This window comes from Phocoena sinus, chromosome 17, assembly GCF_008692025.1.
Source record: "Phocoena sinus isolate mPhoSin1 chromosome 17, mPhoSin1.pri, whole genome shotgun sequence".
Taxonomy (NCBI): Eukaryota; Metazoa; Chordata; class Mammalia; order Artiodactyla; family Phocoenidae; genus Phocoena; species Phocoena sinus.
Window position 1 is genome coordinate 17,419,781 of NC_045779.1, and position 22,083 is coordinate 17,441,863.

The following is a 22,083-nucleotide window of genomic DNA, read 5'->3' on the forward strand; positions in this document are numbered from 1 at the left end:
TCATTTTTACTTACTAATAATTTTTCAGAACTTTACACTCAACCTCTTTCTGTCTCTGCCAAATTTCACCAGATTTCTATAATCTCTAAGAGAGGCAGCATTGGATAAATGCTAAATCAGATAAATGCTAAATGCAAATCAGAGCACCACGGGCTCTGGGGGCAGAACATGGGTTCAAGTTCTGGATCCACCACTGGCTTTGAACTTGGGAAAATCATCTGTCCTATTTCCTCACTTTTTTTTTATATAAGATTTTGAAAAATATATTTATTTTATTTATTATTATTTATTTTTGGCTCCATTGGGTCTTCGTTGCTGCGCTCGGGCTTTTGCTAGTTGTGGCAAGCGGGGGCTACTCTTTGTTGCAGTGTGAGGGCTTCTCATTGTGGTGGCTTCTCTTGTTGCAGAGCACTAGCCCTAGGCGCACAGGCTCAGTAGTTGTGGTACACGGACTCAGTAGTTGTGGCACACAGGCTCATTTGCTCCGCAGCATGTGAGATCTTCCTAGACCAGGACTTGAACCCTGGATTCAGTGTGTCCCCTGCATTGGCAGGCGGATTCTTAACCACTGCGCCACCAGGGAAGCTCCTTATTTCCTCACTTAACAAATGTAGGTAACAATACAGATGGCTCCCCTTCCTTCCCCACAGAGCTACTGAGAAGGTCAAGTGAAATGATGTAGAAGCACTCAACAGCTCTATTTTAAAATAAGTTACATTTATGCTTTATGCATTTTTGCGTCTGCACAGCCAATTGGGCACTTAGCAAATGCCACCTGAAATTTAAAAATATTTGTTCTACTGCAGTGTGAGTGCCTTGAGTTCAGACATATCATTGGTGCTTAATAAATGCTGATGGTTGATATCATGTTCATTTAGCAGTTTACAATTTCTTTTAGTAGACATGAATTGGGCATCTCCTGAATGCTTTGTACTCTATTGAGCACCAATGGGGAGAAAAAGTAAGACTCGGACTCAGCTGGCGGGACAGAAGTGCAAACAAATCATAGTTATTCAAGATTACATATGCTAGTAAAGAGCTTAGAGAAAGCATTAGACTAGAGGCTACTGACTTTCCTGGGAAAGTTGAAGCCAACTTCACAGAAGAAGCAGTGCTCTCGAAAAAAGGTGGGTGGGAGCCATTCACACACATTCCATCAGTGGCCCTTCACAAACTCTTGGGAAGTAGGCAGGCAGTTACTATATCCCCACTTTACATGAAAAACTGGGAGCAGAACATGTCAGAGGTTTGCCCAGGAGCTCCTGGCTATGGAGAGAAACAAAGTGGGCACAGAACTGGCTCCTAATCCAGTCCTGTTTCTACCATGCCTCACAGCTTCCCTAAGTAACGTCGATGACCATGAGTTCAGCCCTGGAGGAGGTCAGGTGTTTCTTATTTTCTCAGTTAGAATGAGTCAAGCAACCCAATTCATTTAATTTATTGCTTTTCCCCTTCCATTTTTCATAATTCTCTTATTTATGAGGCCAGAGTTCTCAGTGATTCCCCTTCCAGGAATCTTCCCTAAGGAAACAGTCAGAGAGACAGACATAGATTTATGAACAAAAACTTTCCTTGCAGAGCTATTTATAATGACAGAAAATAGGAAAAAACTGAAATTTCCAACAAAAAAAACACTAGTGGGCAGCCCCTAAACAGCTTTCCATATATTTTATGACATTTTTAAAGTGCTTACAATTAATGCTATTTTTAAAAAAAGAAGATAGGATGAAGACTCCTGTTCCCAGTTTTGTTGGGTATACCTGCCAACACATGCACAGAAAAAAAGAGAGGGGCTCTCAGCAAGATGTTTACAGGGGCCATCTTGGAACTATTTGTATTTTCAATACAGTTGCATTTTATCATAAAAAAAATAAATAAAAATTGTTTAATAAAATGCAAAATTCATCAAGAGGGCAATAAAACAGAGACCAGATTTCTGTATTATTCACGGTTCTCCAGAGAAATAGAAAAAATAGAATTATACATATACATTTATATACATATATATACATAGAGAGAGAGAGAGAGAGATTGATTTTAAGGAATTGGCTCATGTGATTGTGAAGGCTGGAGAGTCCAAAATTTGCAGGAAACCCAGGAAAGAGTTGACGCTACAGTTCAATCCAAGACTATCTGCTGGCAGAATTCCATCTTAATCCCGTCAGTCTTTTTCTAGTAAGGCCATCAACTGATTGGATGAGGCCCACCCACATGATGAAGGGTAATCTGCTTTACTCAAAGTCTTCTGGTCTAAATGTTAATTTCATCTAAAAAATACCTTCACGGAAATATCTATTGTAGAATAATATTTGACCAAATACCTGAACACTGTAGCCTAGCCAAGTTGACACATAAAAGTAACCATCACATTTCCCCAACCACTTAAGATTTCTCACCAGTTGACTCAACTGTGTGAAGACAGGCCCTGTCTCCTCTCTGTCTTCCTGTTGTTTGGTACAGGTCTGGCTCATGGTCGAGCAGGTGTTGGGATTAGTGTGTGGGTGAGTGAGGGACTGATCTGCTAAGAAGTTAGCCAAGAATATTATAAAATTATCTGCTCAGAATGTCCCAAATCTACAGTCAGGGTCGCTTAAACTGGGACCAGGCCAGCCATGCCAGAGGAAGCCACATCACACTATAAGGGCAGGCTGCAGCCACCATGATGACCCCAAACCCTACTCTACCCTCGTTTGTAGACCTACGAAAAACTCGCCCTGAGACCAGAGACTACTGAGGACACGCAGCCTCCCCAGTGGTGTTGTCCTGCCAAAAGCAATGGTCAGGTGAAGGCAAGTGTTCTTCGGGACCAGAGATGTGGACCCTCTGGGGGCTGCCTGAATACAGGGTCCCCCCTGGTTGGCCTCCATTGCCTCAGTCCAGGAAGTGAAGAGAAGCTCTTCATTGTGTGCTACAGCCGGACAGAGTTTCCTGCTGCCTCAGCCCCTGATGAGAGTATATAGCTTCTCCAGACACCAGAAAGTTCTCACCCATCTTTCAATATGGGCTTTGTCCCTTCAGGGCTTCTTGTTTTACTGATTAGGTCAACTCCTGTGTTGGGCTAGAATCTTCCCTGCAGCCATAGAGGCCCAGAGCTTCTGACCCTCTGCTGTTCCACCTCCATCTGGAGCCTCAGAAGGGCTGGACTCTGGGTGCCCAGTCAGTTCAGAACAACCTGGATTGGTAAAGACGTTTCAATAGCTATAGTTACCAGAGCACTAAGGCCAGGAAATTCAGGAGGCTGATAAAGTTATTTGAAAGAAGAATCAAAGAGCAAGGTTGGTTTCCGTATACAATGGATGGGTAAAAATCTTCTATTTAATGAAGTGACCTTGTTCTAGTTGTACAAAAGGTATTTTTTTATTTTGAAAAATCTACTACAAGGAACAAGTTCTAAGATCTCACTTATTTCATAGGAAAATTCAGACATAAGAGTCCTTATTAATCAACTGTACTTCAATAACATAAATTTTTTTTAAAAAAAGAGTCCTTATGGAGGGAAGGAGAATATACTTTCGTTTAGGGATGGGGATAGAGGTTGTGGTTGGTAGACATCTGACCATGTCAGTGCCCCAGTCAGTGGCACGTTTGAGGTGGGGGTGAGGGGAGCAGGCATCACCCCATGAAGGAAGGGACCTATTAGGTGGGCTGCTCCCTTTCTAAGCACAAAAGTGCTAGCATACAATCTGGATAGGAGGGTGTTAGCTCCGTGTACAGCAGGAGAGCATGTTTGGCGGGCAGGTATCCCAGAAAACCAACAGCTTGGAAAGTATGGGTCACAGCCGCTGTCTGATGTGATAACAGATGTGATAACACCTTGATGGGGCATTTACCTACAGCCAGGCACAGTTCCAAGTGCTTTGCATAGATAATCTCCTTTAAACCTCACAATGTCCCTTATGCCGTAGCTACTAAAATTCTCCCACTTTATAACTAAGGAATCTGGAGCCTAGAGAGATGGCATGATTTGATTTGCCCAGAGGGCTCAACCAGTAACTGATGGAGCTGTGAGTTCTTCCAGCAGTGCGATCCCACAACCGTCACTCTTAGACTATATGCTACACATACACACACACTCACATACACACACATACATAGATTTCTTGGGATGCTAGAGTCAGACGGCTTTTCTTTTTCCCTCGTGCAGAAAGATGACATGCACATTATTCACTTTCCCCCCTTCCCAATCCTAGCCTGAAGCGAGTTTCTGACCCTTACCCCTGTTCTGCCTCAGCCCCAAATTCCAGCTGCAAATCTAAGCAGCTGTGTTCAGGTCTTGAGCTTTCCTCCTTTACGTTTCCTGCTGTGAAAGCTCTGGGCTAGGAGGTCACCACGTATTAGGATGAATGGGCGCTCTAAGCCCGTTAGATGGCTGCCCTTGGACACGTGTTTCTCTGGTGCTGTTTAGGGGAGCAGTGTGGAGGAGAAGCAGGTGAGCCCCGGGCTCTGGAGACCTCAACTCTGCCTCCAAACAACCAACAAGGATTCTTCTCTCTAAACTGAAGAAACTCGTCTCAGCCGTCTCTAAAACTCTAACAAATGGTGCCTCGATGGTCTCTTTCCGGGTGTGTAAGACTGGTCAGTCCTCCTTTTGTAGCCACCAGGCTTTCCCAGGGAGCCTGATGGGTCTATCTTTGGGCAGGAATGAAACACAAAGAGGTTAATTTTGGGAAACTGGCCATCCACACACACAAGTATTCATGGTGTCCTTTGGGGCATAAAAAAGCAAGACCCAAACACTGACGGCGAATGCATCTTTGCCAAGTCCTGGAGGGGAGCTTTCTGATTTACAGGTTCAAGTTCATTCCTCAATCCAGAACAACTTGTTCCTCTTCCTCTCCTTTCAGGATATTTGTGGAGGCAAATTCTAGGATCAACTAGTCATTCAGTGAACATAAAAATGGTGTGAGACTAAATGACTAACCTTTTTAGATCAATAAGAGTTTCCTGAGACCTATCTTTGAGAAAGGTAAATACTTGCACTTTGAGAAAGGTAAATACTCCATTCTGTGCATTAGACAGCATTAGGAAAGCACTAAAGAACAAAAATGACTTCTGGGAGGCAGGCAGGTGCCCAGAGGCATTGAGTTGGAGCCAGGGGGGCATGTATAGTTAGGGAAACCACCCCTCACAGAGCTAGAAGATAGCCAGTTTCGGTTTGATGCACCACCCTGGCCTTTGGGATTTGCTGAACCTTCCTTAGAACGGCAGGGTTAATGCTGTGATCTCATCCTCTTTCAGACTTTGCTGGGGCCAACCAAAGCAAGAGAGAAAATAAGTATGGTTAGTGGCTTGGCAGCCAATAAGGTGGGTGGGGGGCTGATACTGTGTCATTCCTGACTAGCTGGTTTCTTGCGTTATGAAGCTCTCCTTCTCAAGCTAGGAACCCCCCAAAACTATACTTTCCAGCTTCACTCATACCTATAGTATAGACATGTAACCAGAGCCAGCTACGTAATTTGTGGGGTACAGAGAAAACGGAAAATGTGTGGTCCTTTATTAAAATGTAGGAGTGAAAGTTACAGTTAAAGGCACTAAAATAGAATTCATTTTTCTTTAAAAATATTTTATTACTCATAAAATGTACTGTGGGGTAATAGTGATACATTAATACCTACATAAATTTATAAATTGCAAAAAAAGTTGCACCATAATTTTAAATAATATTCTAAGGAAAATACTTTATTAATGTAATATCTTGACTGATCTTAAGATTTTTCTAACCTGTTTTTCTAAAACTTCACTTATTACATTCTCAGAATTTATGCTTTTAACAACATGATTTCAATCAATATAATCAAAATGAAGTCAGCTGCTCTTAGCAAATGTAAGATCACAAATAACTTTTCACAATTTGTAATTTTGAGAAGGACTTTTCTGATGCCACTGCTATTGGCGTTCTTAAGAGTATTTTGCAGTCTCCGACAACACTGGGATAAATTTTTGATAAATTATTTTGAAATACAAATTTTAGTACATCTAGAGTTGACGATTCTTGCAGAACGAATTTTCTAAAAAGATTTAACTCCTCATACAAATCAGTTTTGTGTAAGTCTGAAATTAATTTTAAATGTAAATTTATACAATGACATTTTGATGTTTCCTCTGACAATTCCTATAATTTGTTGAGGTCATACAGGAAACCGAAAGTGGTCCTATGATTTGTGCATAATTCAAAACACACCTGTTCATACATTCTGTCACGGTATCTTCAAATACAAAGAAAAATTAATCATAAAATTATCTTCCTTGTTAATAATTGGTTCATCCAAAGCTTCATATGAAAAGAATTTTCTTTTCCATCAAATATGGCAAGCTTAAAATTTTTTAACTTCCCTCTCTAACCCAGTGGCAATTTGCTTTGCAAAGTTGCAGCAGTTTTAAAAACCGGATTCTAAATTCTTTGAAGAATTCCAATTATTTCCTAATATGCTTTATTGCAATGTCTATGTGTACATAGCTTTTATTTTGAAAAAACTTAATAAGCCCTAGCAGTTCCCATCCTGGCTCTCAGGCTGGAGAATCTAGATTCAATTCGATTCACTGTATAAATACTTGTATAGATGCTGCAAGAATGCACAGACCGCCTGGTTTCCCACCATAATCCCTGCCCTACTCCATATGCAGCCCTCTCCTTCTCCCAGGGCGCGGCCACTGCCACCACAGCTGCTGCTTCTTTTACTGTCGCTGTTGCCATCACCACCACCAATCTGGGTCCAGGTCCCTGCCCGGCTCCCACCTGGGAATTTCACAGTACCCAGGACTGTCCCCAGGTGAGGCCACGGGCACTGGGCATCCAAGCCAACTGCTCAGGGTACACACTTCCCTCATGCCTGAGCCCATGTGTGCATATGCTGCCACCCAGTGCGTCTCCTCTGCACTCACACATGCTCCAACGCCCCAGCAGACTTCACATACAAAACTAAGTTCAAAGATGAGACTATTCAGAATTTCAAGACAGCAGCAGCAGCAGACCATTAAACCAAGCATGGGCCGCTTCTGAGAGGGGAGCCCTGTGCACAAACTTGCCCAGGTCACGCACCATAGAGCCACCGTGCATGTAAACACGGTCCCAGGGATCTGACACACCCCTGAGAGAGTTCGATTCAGGAGTGAGCTGAGCAGAGAAACAGGTGTGGCAGGGAGCCTTCTGCTTTGCCAACACAGTTGCCCATGGAAGCCGTATGTTTCTGGGGTAGACAGTATTTCTACACCACTGCAACTAGAATGGTAGGGTAGAGGTAGCAATGCCTCCATCAAGTCCATGAGGGAGCATTATTCTGGGAGGGACTCCTGGAAGTGCACCCTGGAGCCCATTTCTCTAGATCCTCTGGGGTCCTATGGGCCATCTGCTATCTCTTAATAAATCTCTTCCTGCTTAAACTAGGTTGAGAGAATTCTTGTTTGCAACTAAGAACACTGATATTCTGATAAATGTTTTCTCCATTTTGCAAATGAAGAAACTAGGGTTCAGAGAGAATTTGTCTATGGCCCATTGAACTAGTGAATGGTACAGTAAGGATTCAGACCCAAAGCCTGGGATCTTAGCTACTGCACTGCATCAGTTCTTCATACAACATCAGAGAGCTCACGAAATCATCCTCTATACTGCACCATAACTTTGTACCGAATATTCGTTAAGTTTTTCCTTGAATAACATCTTTTTAAAAAAATAACTATTTATTTTTGGCTGTGTTGGGTCTTTGTTGCTGCGCGCGGGCTTTCTCTAGTTGTCGTGAGCGGGGCTATTCTTCGATGCGGTGCGCGGGCTTCTCATTGCAGTGGCTTCTCTTGTTGCGGAGCACGGGCTCTAGGCACGTGGGCTTCAGTAGTTGTGGCACGTGAGCTCAGTAGTTGTGGCTCCCGTGACCTAGAGCACAGGCTCAGTAGTTGTGGTGCATGGGCTTAGTTGCTCCGCGGCATGTGGGATCTTCCCAGACCAGGGCTCAAACCCGTGTCCCCTGCATTGACAGGCAGATTCTTAACCACTGCGCCACCAGGGAGGCCCCCTGAACAACATCAGGCCCCCTGAACAACATCTTTTCCTTGGGGGAACTGCCTCTTCTGCCCTTGAAGGTACTGTCAATAACATGCCTTGACTCCCTCCCTCCGTGAATGGGAGGTATGTGATATAGCCTGGGCCAATCAGAATATCCCATCTTCCTAAACACAATAATGGGTCCAGTGGTGGACTTTTGACTCAAGCAAGGTCATTCAGAGTCCACTTTGGAGGATAATATGCAAATTAGTTGGGGTCATCTTTCTATCCAAATGGAGTAAGAAAGTAACAGAAAAAAGCAGAGCTGAAAGAGAATCCTGATGATATCATTTGAGCCCCTGGGTCTAGCCATTCCTAAGGCTTAATAAATGAGGTCATAGGGCTTCCCTGGTGGCGCAGTGGTTGAGAGTCCGCCTGCCGATGCAAGGGGACCGGGTTCGTGCCCCGGTCCGGGAAGATCCCACATGCCGCGGAGCGGCTGGGCCCGTGAGCCATGGCCGCTGAGCCTGCGCGTCCGGAGCCTGTGCTTAGCAACGGGAGAGGCCACAACAGTGAGAGGCCCGCGTACCGAAGAAAAAAAAAAAAAAAAAAAAAGTGAGGTGATAAATTATTTTTACCTGTGCTACTTTGAATTGGTTTTCTTGTCTCTATACATTAGATACTTCGTACAGCAGAAGGGGCAGCAGGCTTGAATCATACTCTTGGCTACCACCTTCTGGCTGCTTCCATAAGTGCTTGCGAAGACTTACACCCTGACCCAAAAAGCTCCTCACCAGGGGCCATTTCTCCCCCATTGTTTATTTTCCATTTCTGTTCACAGTGGAGGTCACATTGAGCAGAAATTACTGCTACAACCATCCACTCTACATTTAATTCATGTATCCTTTCTTCTCTTTACCCTCTCTCCCCAGCCATGCCTGACTCTCAAATAAAAGGCATTACCAACCCTTGTCAGAGACAGAGAAAGGTATGAAGAACTCCTCTTTAGACTTTTGACTGTCTATTCAACCTCTGGTAGCACCAGAAACAACATGAAATACTGCAGATGACGTGATTCATTATAGATCATGTGACTTGGTCAAAACCAGGGTCTGGCTTTCTTCAGAAATATAAACTAAAAGGTACTAAAAGGAACCACAGAAGTGATCTCCTTCAGTCTCAGTCAGTGTCAGCGTATGTGGCTCTCACTGGGATACAAGAGACAGTTTCATAGGAACATGGACATGGAATTAAATAGCACGGAATCAGAATTATGCCCATCTTTCCCAAATCTAAGAAGAGGCGGCCTCAGACAACCAGGAATTAAGGGTCAGTCTATAAAGTAACTAGCCTGCCTTCTTCAAGAATGTCAGTGTGGGCTTCCCTGGTGGCGCAGTGGTTGAGAGTCCGCCTGCCGATGCAGGGGACGCGGGTTCGTGCCCCGGTCCGGGAGGATCCCGCATGCCGCGGAGCGGCTGGGCCCGTGAGCCGTGGCCGCTGGGCCTGTGCGTCCGGAGCCTGTGCTCCGCAGCGGGAGAGGCCACAGCAGTGAGAGGCCCACGTACCCCAAAAAAAAAAAAAAAAAAAAAAAAAAAAAAAAAGAATGTCAGTGTCATGAAATGCAAAGAAAGGCTGAGGAACTGCTCCAGATTAAAGAAGAGTAAAGAGAAATGACCACTAAACGCAATATGTGATCTGAACCAGTGTCTACACTGGGGAAAAAATGCTATAAATGTCATTACTGGGTCAATTGACAAAATCAAATTATAGCCTGCAGTTTGATAGAAAAATTGCAGCCATGTTAAGTTTTCTGCATGCGATTATTTTACTGTGATTATAACAGAGAATATCCTTCTTCTTAGGAAATACATACTGAAGTAGAAAGGGCATGGTTGATGCAACCAAGTCAGTGGCTAAAAAATATATATATATTATGAGCATATATAGAGAGGGTAAATGTGGCCAATATTCAAAACTGGTAAATGTGGATAAAAGCTCTACTGGAGTTCTTTTGTACAATTCTTACACCTTTTTTTTTATAAGTTTGAAATTATTTCCAAATAGAAAGTTTTCTTACAAAAGAGTAAGCCAGTCTTTCAATTTTCTTTCAACCCTCATGATTATGTCAAAGAGAAAGTATCAGTTTGGGATTAATATATCTTTAAGACTTTTCTAACACTTGCTAATCTCCCTTTTTAATAAAGAGAGCACAGGCCTCTGGCTCAGTCTTTGGCAAGCAACAGTTACCAGCTAGAATTTAATACCTCAGTTTTGTTTTCATTGTATTTACTTTCTATTTGTGGGAAGTGGGGTAGCTGTCCTTGCGTGGTAAGATATACAATTACCTTTTAAATAGATTTATATAATTAGAAATGACTTAATATATAGAAATATTTGTGTTTAATTTTAATGTAAAGTTAATAAATATTAATATAGAAGTGCAGGTAGGGCTTCCCTGGTGGCGCAGTGGTTGAGGGTCCGCCTGCCGATGCAGGGGACACGGGTTCGTGCCCCGGTCCGGGAAGATCCCGCATGCCGCGGAGCGGCTGGGCCCGTGAGCCACGTCCGCTGAGCCTGCGCGTCCGGAGCCTGTGCTCCTCAACGGGAAAGGCCACAACAGTGAGAGGCCCACGTACCGCAAAAAAAAAAAAGTCCTATCTTTACCCGCCAAATGCTACCTGCATTTTTTTTTGCTGAGCTGTGTTTCTTATTGTAGAGCTGGTCTTGGCACTCCTGTGTCATGAGTCACACGGCAATGGGTGGTGGAATGGGCAATGGCCAGGAGGGCTCCCTCATCTGCATACCTGCCCCACCATCATCACTAGGGACTGTGTCATTGTAGAGCAGCCACCCAACGTTCATAGTTCCAGTTTCCCTTCCTGTAAGATGAAGCCATTACAATAGACCCAGAATAGACCAAGAATAGAAACATTAGTGCGTACTAAATGTCAGGTAATTTGTGATTAAACGTCCTTTCTTGGGCTTCCCTGGTGGCGCAGTGGTTAAGAATCCGCCTGCCAATGCAGGGGACACAGGTTCGAGCCTTGGTCCGGGAAGATCCCACATGCCGCAGAAAAACTAAGCCCGAGTGCCACAACTACTGAGCCTGCACTCTAGAGCCCGCGTGCTGCAACTACTGAGCCCCTGAGCCACAACTACTGAAGCCCGTGCACCTAGAGCCTGTGCTCCGCAACAAGAGAAGCCACCGCAGTGAGAAGCCCGCACACCACAACGAAGCGTAGTTCCCGCTCGCCACAACTAGAGAAAGCCCGCGCGCAGCAACAAAGACCCAATGCAGCCAAAAATAAATAAATAAATAAATTTTAAAAAGGAAAAGAAAGAAATAGTTGAGGGAAGCAAAGCTGGGTGTTCCCATGTCCTGAGGCCCCAGCCCTGTCCCCAGCTCTCACACTCAAAATTCCTGGAGCTGACAGTTAAAATACTTCCTTTTTTTCCCTCATGTTTTTACTCTCACACAATGCTATTTTCCATAAATCTGTAGGTGGGTTTTAGTTGCCCTTTGGTGAAAAAGCAGAGCTACCGGGGTTGAGTCAATGTGCATGTATGGTCTAGGCCCTCTGCTGCTGTCATCACGGAACTCAACCTCAGGAGCAAGAGGAGAATTCCCTCTGCTTACAGGGGTCCCAGAGGAAGGCTTGGGACAGCTTCCTTGGTCTCATCCCAGGCTTGACCACTCTGACTAGCCTCCCTCACGCCACCTGAATCCACCTGGGCACGAGTGTGTGTGTGCCTCTTCTGTTCCTTCCTCCGCGGACAGCAAATGTCCTCCAGTCTTTGTAAAATAATCTTTATGTGTTTGAAGGTGATCACTAACCTCCTCAAGTATCTCTCCTCAAAGTGAATGTACCCACTTTTTCCATTCCATGCATAAAATAACACTTTCCAATCTATTCATCATCCTCCGAGCTTTTGTGTTGTTTTTTTCCTGTCACTCTAAAGCTGTGGAATCCAGAATATGGTATCTTGAGGGTATGTGCAGTCAGTGCAAAAGTGCTCAACATTCCTGCTTCCTTGGGAGGACTGACCCTCCTCTAGTCTGCAGGTCCCTCTGGACTCTCCAGGCCTGAGCAAATCTGTTCTGGGGGCTTTGGTTGTTCAAGTTCCATCCACGCGGTATTTTAAGTAAGAGGTAGTGTAGGAGGGTCCTCAGAGGTACACCCTATAATTCCATAAGTGGGGAGTCCAGTTTAGTACCAGGTCACTACTAAAAGGTTGACAAGTCCTAATGCTTCCCTAGGGAATCAAATTAAAGTAAAATCAGGCATTCAGGTCATTCTGGAACTTGACAAACTCCTATGAAAGTAGCCTATTTATGGGAGGCTATTATGCAGAATGATATTAGGGACATTAAAAAAATCACAAAGATGCCCCTCTTCCCAGCACTAGGGGAGAAATTCTACAATTACTGAACACATATGAGCTTCTTTTTTTTTTAACATCTTTATTGGAGTATAATTGCTTTACAATGGTGTGTTAGTTTCTGCTGTATAACAAAGTGAACCAGCTATACGTATACATATATCCCCATATCTCCTCCCTCTTGCGTCTCCCTCCCACCCTCCCAATCCCACCCCTCTCGGTGGTCACAAAGCACCAAGCTGATCTCCCCATGTGATGCCGCTGCTTCCCACTAGCTATCTATTTTACATTTGGTAGTGCATATATGTCCATGCCACTCTCTCACTTCGTCCCAGCTTACCCTTCCCTCTCCCTGTGTCCTCAAGTCCATTCTCTATGTCTGTGGCTTTATTCCTGTCCTGTCCCTAGGTTCATCAGAACCATTTGAACATGTATGAGCTTCTTTTAGCAATTCCATGTAAGAATCTTTCCCTGTCCACCTTGCAGGAATGCACTAATATATGGCGATATCCTTTAAAAACTGTAAAAGCAGAGAGAGGAGAGAGGGAGGTGGGGGTAGAGCGAATTTTTACACAATCTGTGTCTGAGGCCATCTCAGAACTGCCCCAGCCCCTGGCTGTCATGAGGCAAGTTCAAGGACCCAAGCACCCACCTAGCAGGGTTAAAGATTCAGCCCCAGGACTTCCCTGTGGTCCAGTGGTTAGGAATATGCCTTCCAATGCAGGGGACATGAGCTTGATCCCTGGTCAGGGAACTAAGATCCCACATGCTTCAGGGCAACTAAGCCTGTGCGCTGCAACTAGAGCCTGCGAACTGCAACAAAAATCCCACATGCTGCAATGAAGATCCCGTGTGCTGCAACTAAGACCCGACACAGCCAAATAAATAAATAAATATTAAATAAGTAAATAAATATTTTAAAATAAACTCAGAGTTAATTTAAAAATAAATAACAGGGAAAAAGAGAGGGGTTTAAAAAAAAAGATTCAGCCCCAAAGTTCCCAGACTCCCTCAGGGTTGAAGGGGGGTTGTCAAATGGCTGCATATTAGACAGTCTACCCAAAAGGCAGGAAAAATATCTTTTAAACAGAGTTTTATGCTTGTCATTGGAGGCCAGTGAGCCTAGACTTCTCACTTTTTGCATGGGGAAACAACCCAGAGGGAGGGACTGGTCCAGGAACATGCAACAATTAGTGGCAGAACCAGGACTAAAATTGACCTCTCTCTCCTTGGCCATTTTGGCCCTCTTTGAAAATACTAGAGCAGCAAAGCACTAAATAGAATGGGAGAAATTCCTTCGTCTCTCTACCCGGACACTTGCGATAGATGGGGCATGCCAACCATAATTTTCTGGTTCAGCTCAGACGGCAGATGCAGGATGGGTAAGTGGGAGGTAGGGATGAACCCTGTGTGTGTACATTCCAACTTCTTTCTTTGCATTTTGGTTCCATTTAACAATGTGTTACCTCTTCACAGAGTAGTTTATATCATTGCAGGATGCCAAGAATGACATCAACATCTATTAAAACCTAATGTTTCACATTCTCAACTGTAAACATTAACATTGCTTAGTTTCCAGATATAAACTCACAGTCATGCTGAAGTTGGATGGTTTCTTTCCAAGAAAGTTGATGTTACCGTAATGAAATTTACCTAATTAATCTCCTTAAGGAGGGAAGGAATCCAATGATGACTGTTAATAAAGACCTCAACGTTCTTCTTGTAATCAGAGCAAAGCAATCTGTGGATTCGTTTTCGGAGAGACCATAACTTTCCAAATAAATCTTAGTAAAGCTCTGCAGACAGGGTTCTTGAGCTATTTCCCCACTTGGCTGGCTTACTTTCAGCTTAACTAGCCCTGTGTAAACTTCTATAGGACCTCTGGATATACTTATATTCACCTGTGACGTTGGACCCCAACATCTAGGGTATTGTTCTTGGTGCCAAGAGCTCATATGAAAGGTAAATTTGAGCCAGTCATTGATAGAAACTCTTGGCTTGCCAAACTTCAAAGCCATCCCCTACCTGGGGCGTCATCTGCGTACCGTGTGCCTGGACCCACCTCTTGATACCTGCACAATGTTTTGGCTGCACCAGGCAGTGAATATGAACAGCAGCCGTCAGCCTCCGCCAGGGTCTTCCCTGGACCCCGATGGAGCCATCTACATATACGTAATCACGAATCTCTCCTTTCCGGGCTCCCCTGGTGGTCCAGTGGTTAAGACTCCGCACTCCCAATGCAGGGGGCCTGGGTTCAATCCTTGGTCAGGGAACTAGATCCTGTATGCCGCAACTAAGAGCTCACATGCAGTAACTAAAAATTTCACATGCCACAACTAAAGGTCCAGCATGCCGCAGCGAAGATCCCGTGTGCCACAAAGAAGATCCGGTGCAGCACACGGTGTCACACCAGGGTATAGGAAGCCACAGTGGGGAGTAAGGAGAACATTCCCTGGTCTCCCGGTCCTGAGTTCAAGAGGGCTGCAGAAGTGGCACCCACAGGAAAGAGTCTTTTGAGAGACAGCCTCTGTGAAGATGTTGAGGGAATGGGGGTGTTTATGAACCCTGGGACCTGGGGGTCTAACAGGTATGAAGGGAATCACTGGGTTGGAATCTTGGGATGTTAGGTCAGAGCAGTATGGATGGGTGTGATGGTATGGAAGGGTTTGGAAGGTTATAGAAAAAGCTTAGGAATGTGGCAGGAATCCAGTTTTTAAAATTGGGACAGCTGGTCATGGAGAGAAAAACAGACAAGGGTAACTTGATCCTCAGCACCCAAATACGGAGCTGGATCTGTTTAAGTCCTTGCTGATTCAGGACCTGACCGGACTGGGAAGCGAGGTGGGGCTGGGTTTACAGGTGGCAGGTGGGACAAAGGGTGTCAAGGCAGGTAACCTACCAGGCCTGACACTATCTCGGCAAAGAAGGCCATAGAGAGCCTCAGAAGGCTGGTGACCTGAGAGGAGTTTTGAAGAACAGAATCTCTCCACCACTCCCCACCCCATCCAGGGAAAAATATTGTGTAGGTCTTGCTATGGTAACCTTCTGGAGTAATTCGTCCTATGGCAGTCATCCTATGCTCTCTGCAGCCTCCACTATCCTTGTGAGGGCGCTGAAATCTGGGACTGGGCTCAGCCTTTATTGTAATTTCTGGTCTCATCATTTATGTCCCAAGTGGGATTGTAAGCTCCATGAGGGGAGGGAACAGGTCTATTTCCATAGATCAAGTTCCAGCACAGTGCTTGTACTCAGTAAGTATTTAGCGAAAGAATGACTAGCTCTGGCAGATGACATTATTATGCTCAAGTATTCAATTCCTCCTTCCTGAGAGCACAACCCTTTGGGATTGGCCATGTGACTTGCTTTGTCCAACAAAATTCAAGTGGGCGTGACGCACGCCATTTCCGAGGAGCGGACTGAAGGGAGAGTGCACGGCTTAGCTCAGCCTCTTGTGCTTCTGTTCTCTGTCACAGGGCTGCGGGTTGCAGGTAGGGGTTGCTCCTGCAGCCCGAGTCCCAGAACAGGAAGATGCTAGAAGCCATCCTATAGTCAGCCCACAGCCTAGTGCAGAGCTGTGGCCATTCCACAGCACGATGGAGAAGTCAATGTTTGTAAGCCACCGAGTCTGGGAGTTGTTGCCATGACAAAAGCCCTGAGGTTGGGGGAATAAAGTATCTCCTGTTTAATTTCTCCCGAGTGCTGTCACAGCTGCCTTCAATTCCTCCATCTTGCCAAAGCTGAGAGCAGATGGCAAACCCACCCGCCTTGCCCCCCATACCATCAAGCGAGCAGGCTTTCTGCTGTCCTCTCCAAAAGCACACAAGTTTCCACCGTCCCAGAGAAACCTAATGGTTAACTGTCAAGGCCGCCTACCATGAAAAGTGGCCTGAAAGCAAGTTTACATATCATATTTTAAACATTTACACAGTTTTAAAATAAATACAAGACTGAAGCCAGCTCCAGCCCCCTCCCTGTCTTCACCTGCCAGTGAAGCATGTTCTCTTCCAGTTCTTCAAAAAGCCAGAGTGGTACTCAGGGGCTGGAGGTGGAGCGTTGTCTGCAAGTGATGTGATTGAAAGCTCAGGGTCTTCTCCCTCTGCACCAGTCTTCGAGTTATCTTGGGAAGCACTTGGAATATAAAATGTACACAGACTTTGCACGGAAGGAAAGGCAGACCCAAAGAAATCCTGGAGACACCGTACTCTTCTCAGTTCTCTTATTACTCCCTGGAGCTACCTATCTTGAAGAGAGGTGAAAACAATGCAGACAGAGCTATAAGACATAAGCTGTAATGACATCCACCTTCCTGGTCTCAGCCTCCACCAACGTGCTGATAATTTCAAACTCTACCTTTCCAACCTCGACTTCTCCCACAGGGTGTAGATCCTTAGAGCCACTTGGCTGTCCACGATACTTCAAATGCAATATGTTTGAAATGAAACCTTGGGCATCCCCTTGAGTATGGGCTTCTTTCTCTTCAGTTTCCATGTTGACCGATGGTACCCCATCCACCTCCTTGTCCAAGCCAGAAACTGGGGATCTTGTTGGATCCTTTTCTCTCCCTCAGCCCCTGAATTCATCTCATTATCAAGTCCTGCGGTTCTACCCCAAATCCTTCATGGGAGAAAGCTGGCTATAAATAATTCATACCTCCATATATAAATAAAGGCCCTACTTACATTATCTCTGAAATGTCTCTAAAACTCCTTTCCCCTATCCTACTGTTAAGGAGGAAGAAAACTTTCCTCTACCCTTCTAGGTTCTTCTGGTTGGTATAAGACTTAAATCGACATGAGACAGAGTAACAGGAGAAAATTAGATTTAATTTTGCACATACGGAAACCCCACACACATGAGAGGGTCAGAGACAGAAAGGTAAAATGAGGTCTATATGCCATCCTGAGTGAGAAATGATATAGGAGCCTGGGGCTTCCAAGGAAAGAAGGTCCCTCACAGGACGATAAGAGGAAGAGCAGATGCTTGGCATCTAGATATTTGCCCTGCCATACAGATGGGACCATTTGGATAAAATTTGTCTCTGGTAATAACTCTTGGCTGGGAAAAATCCCCAGTTTAAATTCTTGTAGGTAGTTAGGGGAGGGGCAGTAGTTTCTCTTGAACCCACAGGGTCTCGATTGCCTTTAGTTCAAAATAATCCTCATGCAAGAGTGATACATTTGGGGGAGGCTCGTTCTGAACCCCATATCACTCATGGTCCCTCACCCTAATTGTCTCAGTTCATCTCAACCCCTGCAAAGATCTCCTAACTGGTCTCTACCTCCAATCTGGCTGGCTGCTGCCCCCCTGACCTGCAGTCTATCCTTCAGACCAGAGGCCTCTTCCTAAAACACAAATCTAATGGTATCATTCCCTTCCTGGAAAGCTCACTGTGGCTTTCCATTGGCTAGAGAATAAAGCTCCACCTTTGACTGGCCCATGGAGAACTTTGTGACCGGCCTCCGGGTGTTTTCCAGGCTCATTTCTTACAGTGTCCAAGCTCTGAGCGTTGGGAACACGCTGTGTTCTTTCTTCCTGGGGACGCTGTGTTTACCCAGAGGACCCCCGCTTATCGTTTATGCCTCCGCCCACGAATCCCGTCCTCTGCAAAGGCTGTCCTACTGCTCCCACCCCTCAAAGGCTTGGGCGGCGCCCCTTCTCCCCCAACTGTCCGAAGCTCTGATACAGTCACAACTGGATTGCTTCTCGTGTTGTGTTCACACGTCTGCCTCTCGTATCGAGCTGTGAGTGATGTGAAGGTAGCACACTCGCCTGAGTTATCGCTCTAAACTCAGGGCCAGGCACGCTGCATACATTCTGTCACCATCACAGAATAAATGGAGGAATGAATGTAATAAATGACTTAGCATATTAATTCTCCTATCTGAAACTGAAAGTCAGGATGAGAATCAACAAGTCAGGGCTTTTGCTTTTTTGAAGCAATGTTCCGAATAGAAGGACAAAACATTATGTTACTGCAGCATGATTTCTAGAAGGACGATGGCATTTGTTGTAGGATCAGAACGTAACAAATACACTGAGAATACAGATACGCTGACACATAGCATTGATGTCCCAGGGCAGTAATGTTAAAGGGGACATAACAGGGAGCAAGGTGTTTAGAACCTAAGCTTGTTCCTTTGTCATGAGAAAGCATAAAAGCTTATTTGGCAGGGCTCCCCAGACTTCTCTTTTGTGAGGAGTATCGTCCCTAAGAGCATGAACTTTGGAGCCCAAACTCTCAAGCTTTGAGTCTCAGCTCCAGCACTTATTAGCTCTGTGACTTTAGGTGAGTAACTTAAACACTCCGTGCCTCGATTTTCCTGTCTGTAAAATTAGTATGTTAATAGCACCTACCTCGGGACTTCCCTGGTGGCGCGGTGGTTAAGAATCCGCCTGCCGATGCAGGGGACACGGGTTCGAGCCCTGGTGCGGGAAGATCCCACATGCTGCGGAGCAACTAAGCCCGTGCGCCACAACCACTGAGCCTGCGCTCTAGAGCCCGCGAGCCACAACTACTGAGCCCGCGTGCCACGACTCCTGAAGCCCGCGTGCCTAGAGCCTGTGCTCCGCAACAAAGAGAAGCCCTGGCACCGCGCACCGCACAGAGAGTAGCCCCCTGCTCGCCGCAACTACAGCAGCAACAAAGACCCAACGCAGTCATAAATAAATAAATAAATGTGTAAAAAAGAAAAAAAAATAGCACCTACCTCATAAGTTACTATAAGGATTAATGGAATTAATGCAGATAAAGTACTTACTACTTGGGATAACACAAGAGCTAGTTAAGACATATATTTTCCCCAAAATGTTAGGATGCATTTTCGAAGTATCAGAGATGGTTAGATCCTCTTTCTGTGGCATTTCTGCTACATAATCAAGGATTTTAGGTATTTTTATCATTCTTCATCATTAATTATTGTCCACAGTTTTACCAAATCCACACAATTTTCACAACGGCTATATGAAGATTTAGAGAAATAGAGCCAAGATATAGAACTTCAAGGAGTTTATCCCCAGCTCCCTTTCTTAATAACGAGCCTCCAACTTTTGTTCAAGAGGGATCAAGCCCAGAACAGTGAGTGCAGGACACCCAGAGGCTCACCACGATGTGTGTGCCAGTGTCACTGTGCCATCTAGTGGACTCAGAGTTTAGCCGCTGTTCTGAAGCCCTCCCAGAAGAGCTGGATTCCAGGGAAGGGTTTAGCCATAACTGCTCTGGTCCGTCTGGCCAGCTTCCAGGTGATCTCATAACACCACTCCCTTGATGTGCACCATCAGTGCTAATCATGTGGGACATCCGGAATCCCTCTTCTAAGGTGACAGCTCTACCAATGCATTCAGCTTGTCCATCCCCCGTCACAACCATCTTTGCAGAAGTGGGCAGAGAAGAAAGGAATGAAAACGGACAGTACAGTATTTATAACTGCGAAAAAGAAGCCAGCCAGCATTCACCTATGTTTTAATAAGGATCTACCAAACAAGCCAGAAAGCAAGACGTGCCAATGCTTAGTAACTTTTTGACCTTCATTTCTGGCTCCAGTGCATCTTGGCACAAGGCAGCCTGGGGCTGACAAGGGCTGAGCCAACTAAGGCCTGAATCTCAATTTATTGAAGTGTTTTTAGAGGCGGCCAACTGCTCTCTGCAGGTGATTAAAAGCTTATCCCCAGAAGGCTAGTAAACACTCCCCCACCAATAACTCAGCTCTGGCGTGCAGGGCAAGGGGTATTGAACACCATAATGGGAGAGAATATCCACATAAAAACCCAATTAAAGGCAAGGTTTGCCTTTGAGGGGCACTTGGAGGCCCATAATCCACCTCGTCTTTTATGTTTCCTATTCAGAGTTCTTGGCCACCATGACCAGGCGGACCGATATTAAACTTGAAAGGCAATGGGTTTTTGATATCAGCAACTAACTGAAATCACTTGCTTGGGCTTCAGTTCAACACATTCTGGCCACAGACATGGCAACGGGTGGGTGTGGCTGTGCCTTGTCCAGAATGCAGGTACTCTGGGCGTTCCATGCATTTCATGGTCCTTCAAAATTTTAATACTATCGCGAGAAAGAAGAAAGTCTCTGGGACACTATTTATCCCAGAAAAATTCCAAATCAAGGAGAGGATTTAAGTAGGAAAGATCTAAAAATATTTCAAAAGAAAAGTTTCAAAGAAAAGGGAGTATGTAGTGAGACATATAGCACAAGGAAAAGTCTGGACTTGTAGGCAGAGTCCCGTTTTCCCCCTTTTTGGCTAGTCCCCAGGTTTAAACCTTGTTCTTTTTTTAAAATTTTTATTTATTTATTTATTTTTGGCTGCACTGGGTCTTTGTTGCTGTGCGTGGGTTTTCTCTACTTGCGAAGCTGGGGCTGCTCTTTGTTGCGGTTCACGGGCTTCTCATCGCGGTGGCTTCTCGTTGCAGAGCACGGGCTCTAGGCGCGCGGACTTCAGTAGTTGTGGCACGCAGGCTCAGTAGTTGTGGTGCACGGGCTTAGCTGCTCCGCAGCATGTGGGATCTTCCCAGACCAGGGCTCGAACCCGTGTCCCCTGCATTGGCAGGCGGACTCTTAACCACTGTGCCACCAGGGAAATCCTAAAGCTTGTTGTTCTTAAAGGCCAGTTAGAGAAAATAAACTGAGTCAAGGCACCATTTCTTAAAAATGCCAAAGAGAAGCAGCTACTGAACGATGTCATTCATGCTGCAGAAGTTGAGAGGAGGGGAGGCAAAGTCTTGTTCCCATGCCTGATGACTAGCTGTCCTGAGCAGGGAAGGTCCGTTTCGGCTCTGCTGGGTGGCCCTATGTGGACACTTGTCCTTGAGCGTCTAGAATCCAGAGAGTAGGACCTCAGTCCATACACCCCAACCCCCAAGCCTTCAATCTACCCAACAAACAATGCACGTCCTAGAGAGGTCAAGGTCGCTCAGCTAGTGAGTGGCAGAGTTGGGATTCAAGGTTCCAAAGCACATGTTCTTAACTTCATTTCATTGCTTTTGCAACAGGAACCTGTTTTGGAGGAAATTCATTCATTCATTCATTCAAAAAATTTTTGAGCTCCCATAAAATGGGAGGATATCATGGTGAATAAAATATAGCTCCTGCCCCCCAGTAGGTCTGTCATTCAGCAGAGAAAATAAACAAGTACATCAACAGTTACAAAGAAGTGTGGTGAGTTGCTCCAGGTGGGGTCGTATGCTACGCATACATGACAGAAGGCATCCAAGTCAGCTCTGGACAATAAGGGAAGACCGTGTTAAGAAACTGGAATCCCAAAGGGTGAATAGAAGCTAAACAGGAGAGAGAGGGAAAGATATTCTAGAAAGGCCCCCAGACATGGGAGAATATGATAAATTCAGGGGACTGCAAAATTTGGACATGGTTAGAGCAAAGGGTGCCTATATGCACAGTGTGTGTGTGTGTGTGTGTGTGTGTGTGCGCGTGTGTGTGTACTGTGGGGGGAGAGAGGTGTGTGCAGGGGAAGAGTAGATGAGACCAGTGAAACAGGTTGCATCCAGATCATAAGGGTCTTGAACATCGTGCCAAGGAGTTAAAAATTCAGCCTTGAAGGTAATGGAAACCAATGCAAGATGTTTTTTCTGATGTGATTTTAATACACATTTACAAAGAGAACTTTAGCAGTAGTATGTGGAGCTTGAATTGAAAGGGGAAAGCAGTAAAGTTCAAGACGGTTTCAAAAAGGAAATCGTTTTTGTTTCCCTAAGCAATATATTCT